Source organism: Triticum urartu, chromosome 3A, assembly GCF_056163025.1.
Source record: "Triticum urartu cultivar PI428250 chromosome 3A, HENAU_Tu73, whole genome shotgun sequence".
Lineage (NCBI taxonomy): Eukaryota > Viridiplantae > Streptophyta > Magnoliopsida > Poales > Poaceae > Triticum > Triticum urartu.
Genome location: NC_141875.1, coordinates 631,467,589 through 631,473,898, shown reverse-complemented (window position 1 = coordinate 631,473,898; position 6,310 = coordinate 631,467,589).

Sequence of the window (6,310 nt, the reverse complement as noted above, 5' to 3'; positions counted from 1 at the left end):
AAAAGTAAGCAAAAATTCTGCATGGTCAGATCATAAATTTATGCTGACTGACAGAAAATGACTACAATCAAGAAAATACGAAAAAGCCTCAATCATGCTAATAACCAATTAGCGATCGCACCTAGTGGCTTCCTACAGTCAGCCTGGCTCTGGTACCAAGCTTGTCACGACCGGTTTTCCAATAAAAATGTTTATTGAGAAACCAATCTTTTGGGTCCAGTATGAGGAAAATCCTCCTTACCGGTAGACAAATTCTTGATACAATAAGCCAGTAGCATAAAATATATTACAGGGTCGAGCTACGGTAGCTCAACCAAATTATTACAAGCACGCCAATAATTATACATAATGGCGGACATGACACAGTGGTGTGGGGGCATACTACTGACTCGAGGATAGGGCGGTGGTGGAAAAACACAGCGGGGAGTGAGATACATGACTCTAAAAACGGGCATCTCATCGAGCGTCGAGGTGAGGCTCGATGAATTTACTTGGTAGCGGAAGCGGATATAATACAGTGACCAAATCCAGGGTCGCACGAGACTGACTGGGATTCCTCTAGGCGTCAGACTTGCTATCGAACTCTTCATCCATGAGATCGCCTTCGTCAGCATCTGGCCAAATCAACAAGCCAGTGAGTACTTTGAAAGTACTCGCAAGACAGTTCGAACGTAAGATATAACAAATGCATGCATGAATGCGTCACGATTAATTCACCAATGTACATACAAAAATTAGCATAGCGAAGTAAGTAAAAGGGGAAACGGCGGTAGTCCGCCTGAAATCCCAACAAAACATAAATGAAAACTGATCGGGTGTCTGAAGCGACGCCTCGAAAGGTGAACAAATAAATAAAAGGAAATGATGCCACAGTCGGGCGTCTTAGCGACACCACATAAAGGGCTTTAAAAGAAATGCCACCGTCGGACGTCGGGGCGACATCACAGAAAGGGCTTTTTAAAAGAAATGCCACAGTCGGACGTCTTAGCGACATCACATAAAGGGCTTTTTAAAAGAAATGCCACAGTCGGACGTCTTAGCGACATCACATAAAGGGCTTTAAAAGAAATGCCACAGTCGGACGTCTGGGCGACATCACAGAAAGGGCTTTAAAAGAAATGCCACAGTCGGACGTCGGGGCGACATCACAGAAAGGGCTTTAAAAGAAATGCCACAGTCGGACGTCGGGGCGACATCACAGAAGGGGCTTTATTCACAAGGAAATAATGCTCATAATAAATATTCATTTCATGATAATAAATGGGTTAGTCCATCCACAGGGATAATCATTTAACCGGACTTAGCACTCATGCGATTCACCGGAGTCTCTGTCATCAAAACTGACATTTGGTCAGGATGAGTTAATATCGAACTTGGACATGGAATAGATGATTCGAAGGAATATATGACTCTGCAGAGTTTGTACAAAATTTTTCCCACAGCCAACGGATTTCCGTAGTCACGAAGGACTAGTTCCGTTTACGGTATTTCGGAAGAAAACACAGCTAACCAGTACACACCCATCCTACCTCTCGATGCTAGGAATCACCCTAGACATCGTCCAAGAAAAACTTTTGAGACGGGGAGATCACAATCTCGAATAGCATGGGATCAAATTTATATACACGCGCTCTAAGGGGTGCCCCCCTCTCGGTCCCAACCGGAAACACCCATGCCCCCTGACCGGATGACTGGCTTTAATCCAGGGCCATGGAACCATCATCACGGCCTCTCCTTTTGGTGTGTACCAGGAAAGCGGTTTGCAACTTACTACGCCATACTCCTCGCGGAAAACATGTGGTAGTACAGGGAAGGAAGAATGGAAGGAACTGGAATGATACGAGTTGACATTGAAGTCACATAGTCTGGCATAAGCCTGGCATGCTACAACACTGCCATCTTACCCATCCTCATGCCAACACATGGCCATGCATACTCACATCCATCCACTCATGGATTTCCGAAACTTACTTGCCTCATCGTTGCAGGTAACATGACATTCGTCGGTATGTTCATCAACATGCCATAAACTACTTAATGCAAACATGCCAAAACAATCATCATATCAAAAGTTCGAACATGCTTGCCTGGTTCGGAGTAGTCGGAGCCTAGCTCGGTGAAGTTCGCGGCTCCGTCACCTCCTTCGGTATCTACGGTATAAAGAAAATATATGCGCTATCGTAAATACCAAGAGGTGCACAAAAAGTATTCCAAATATTTTTCAAATAAATCTGATAAAAAACTAGACAAAATTTTAAAGAGGACAGAAAAAGAATCAATCAAAAATACTTTTCTGTTTAAAAGTTATAAAGGTTTTTGTCCAGGGACTCATCTGTAATGAAACAGAAGGTTTCCAGGGGCTAGCTTATAAAAACAGAAAACATTCCAGTCTTGAATACGCCAGCCCAGAGAGGAAAGCGTATTTTTGCCCGAAGGCGTTTTCAGAAAACGATTCGTTTAAAAGGATCTGAGAGGCTGACGGGCGGGTCCCACTCGTCAGGTTTAAACTTTCAAACGGGGGACGAAGCTCGTCGGCGCCCGAGAGCCGTGGTGGTCGCCGGTGGCGATCCACGGCGAGGCAGGGAGATCGGAGGGTACCTCCGTGTTCAGGGCGCCCTTCCGCGTCGGTTGGTGGTGATGGTGGCGGTCGGCGAGCACCACGTCGACGGCGAGCTTTGCTCCGGCGGACGGCGGTTCGGGTGGTCGTGGGACTCGTCGGAGGGAGCTGCGAAGGCCAAATTGAGGAGGGGGTTAGACTCCTGGAAGCTAGAGGGGGTAGCTGACGGGGTTTGAGCGCCGGAGACGGCCTCACCGGAGCGAATCAAGGTGGAGGCCGAGGCGGAACGGGGCGGCCGGAGTCGGGGGAGGAGACCTCCTCGAGGCTCCTCCAGTGGCCTGGCGGGGTGCTTGTGGGGTGCAGAGGGAGTGTGTGCTCGAGAGCGAGTTCGGGAGCCCCTTTTATAGGCGGTCCGAGGCGGTGGCCGAGAACGGGGTTCTCCGGCGAAGCTTACGGCGGCGCAGGGCATTGGTCGGGAAGGTTTAGGGGTCGAGCGCCGTCGTGGGGGTCCACTGGGTCCGTTTTGGTGCTAAACTAGCCAGGGTTTGGGTGTTTAGGGGGAGCTCGACGGAACGGGGCGGCGCGGGACCGTCGGCGGCAGGGAGCGTGCCCAGTGCTTGCCGGGCCACGGCGACGGTGCAACGGGGTGTGCTGGCGTGCATGAGGCCACGCGGAGCGCCAGGGAGCGTTGGGCGGCGCCGAACGGCGTTGAGCCGCCGTTCTGCTTCCTGTCGGTTGCTACGGGGTTTCGGCCGCCGCAAGACACGCCGGCGCAGGCGGGCCAGGGCACCGCCGACGCCGGGAAGGCGCCAAGCGCACGTGTGGTGCTCCAGACAGGAGGAAGAGGCGGCGAGGAACGTGCCAAGGCACTGTCTACGCGTGATTGAAACTGACGAACGAAAACGACACTGAACTCTGAATTTTTCTGAAAATGAACAGCAACAGTGCACGCCAAGTGTTCGACAGAATGAATTTGGCCTCTGGGGATTTTTCCTAGAGCTGATTTTTGGTGGAGTGGCTACTCATTGCTCCAGTAGGTTGTCTGAATTTTGGTGGAATTTTTGGAGAATTGTAGATATGAATTTCACCAAATTTGGCAAATCTGGTCCAAACTTGCAGAGACTGAAATTTGAAAAATTTGAAAAGAGGAGGAGTGGATCAAGATGGTTCTGGGTTGTGGGTACAAAGGACTATCCAGGAGAGTTGGTTTGAGGTCAAAACTCAAAAGAAAAAGGGTACTTGCTTTGAAAATCTCTCAGGCTCCAAATAATTTTCAGAAATGATTTGAGGGGAAAAATAATTAGGATAAAATCCAAAACTTGCTTGGATTAGTTGGGACAGAGAACTTAGGTTGATTACAAGGAGGAGGATAGGTTTTGGAGGGGTTTTACCACATGGGCAAAGTACAAAGTCATGGGTGGTTTCCAAGATATGAAAATCCCAAATTTTCATAGAGTTTCTTTTTAAAAGAAAAAGATTAAACTCCCAAAATAATTTGAGAGGGAACCAACAGAGAAGAAGTTTCAAAAGATCAAACACCATCGTTTGAAGAAAATAAAATCCTTGCCAATGAAAAGGAAGTTTTTTTAAGAGGAAGGATTTCTAGAAAAGAAATTTTAAATGCCCTCTCTTAAAAATCCAACAAATTTTTTGATGAAAACCAAATTAAAATTTTTGGAGTGTCACATCCACCCTTGGTTCACTCTTGTACCCCCTTGCCAGACACGTGGCAAGCCACATCGCGGTACACAGCATGGCATATCGTATAGAGCCTATGGCTAAGGCATAGGGGATGACTTTCGTCCTTTCTCTTTTTTCTGCCGTGGTCGAGCTTCAAGTCTTAACTTCACACCTCAGAACTCAGGCAAGAACTCCTTCTTTGAAGGATCCATCTTGAACTCGTTCAAGATCATGTCAAGGTATGTGCTCTGTGAAAGTCTTATCAGGCGTCTTGATCTATCTCTATAGATCTTGATACTCAACATGTAAGCAGTTTTACACAGGTCTTCCTTTGAAAAACTCCATTCAGACAACCCTTTACGCTTTCTAGAAATTCTACATCATTTCTGATCAACAATATGTCATCCATATATACCTATCAGAAATGTTGTAGTGCTCCCACTCACTTTCTTGCAAATACAAGTTTCTTGCAAACTTTGTATAAACCCAAATGCTTTGATTGCCTCATCAAAGCGTATGTTCCAACTCCGAGATGCTTGCTCCAGTCCATAGAAGGATCACTGGAGTTTGCACACCTTTTAGCATCCTTAGGATTGACAAAAACCTTTTGGTTGTATCACATACAACCTTTCCTCACGAAAACTGTCAAGGAAACTTTGTTTTGACATCCATCTGTCAGATTTCGTAAATGAAAATGCAGCAACTACTAACATAGTTCTAACAAACTTTAGCATCGCTATGATTGAGAGAGTCTCATCATAATCAACTCCTTGAGCTTGTCGGAAACTTCTTTGAGACAAGTCGAGCTTCACAAATGGTGACATTTCCATCAGCGTCTGTCTTCTTCTTAAAGATCCATTTATTCTCAATGGCTTTCCATTCATTGGGCAAGTCCACCAAAGTCCATACTTTGTTCTCATACATGGATCCTATCTCGGATTTCATGGCTTCTAGCCATTTGTTGGAATCCGGGCCCACCATCGCTTCTTCATAGCTCATGGTTCATCGTTGTCCAACAACATGACCTTTAAGACAGGGTTACCACTGAGAAGTTGTACACACCCTTGTCGACCTACGAGGTACGATAGTAATTTGATCTGAAGCTTCATGATCATCATCATTAGCTTTCTCTTCAACTGACGTAGTTGCCACAGAAACATCTTTCTGTGCTGCGCTACTCTCTGGTTGAAGTGAAGGTTCAACAACCTCATCAAGTTCTATCTTCCTCCCATTCAATTCTTTTGAGAGAAACTCTTTCTCGAGAAAGGACCTGTTCTTAGTGACAAACACTTTGCCCTCAGATCTGAGATAGTAGGTATACCCAATCGTCTTGTTTGGGTATTCTATGAAGATACAATTTTCCGCTTTGGGTTCTAGCTTTTCTGACCGAAGCCTATCGACATAAGCATCGTAGCCCCAAACCTTAAGAAACAACAACTTTGGTTTCTTGCCAAACCATAGTTCACACGTGTAGCGACCAGACCTCAAACGGTCCAATCTCTGTGCTCAGGTGTCATCCCTGGATCAGTAATGCTGACACCACACAATACTTGAAGGATTTATAATAGAGTAGCAATCACACACTTATTACATCGAGTGTCTCAAAAGAGAACTTATTACAATAAATATGGCTTAAGGCCATCTAATAACGATAACAGCGGAAGGCTTGGAAGATAAGTGAGTCCATCAACTCCAACGGCATCACTGAGTATAGAACCACGACCTAAAAACACCTTAATCGTCGTCTGAAAAGTCTGCAACATTAACATTGCAGTCCAAAATGGGTCAACACATGGAATATGCTGGCAATGTAACACATAGAGAGTAATGGAATGAAATAGGCTATACTACATGCATATTTGGCTGGTGGAAAGCTCTATGGTTACAGTTTTGCGTAAAGCCAATTTTTCCCTACTACAAAGGATTAAATTTTATTTAACTATCATGGTGGTTGTTAAACATTGAGAATGGTTGACAGCATTCTCAATCCCAATTAAGCATCATCATTAAACAAAACCCAACAAAATTAATTTTAGAGTAACATGATGAGATTCACATGATAATCCAGGTACT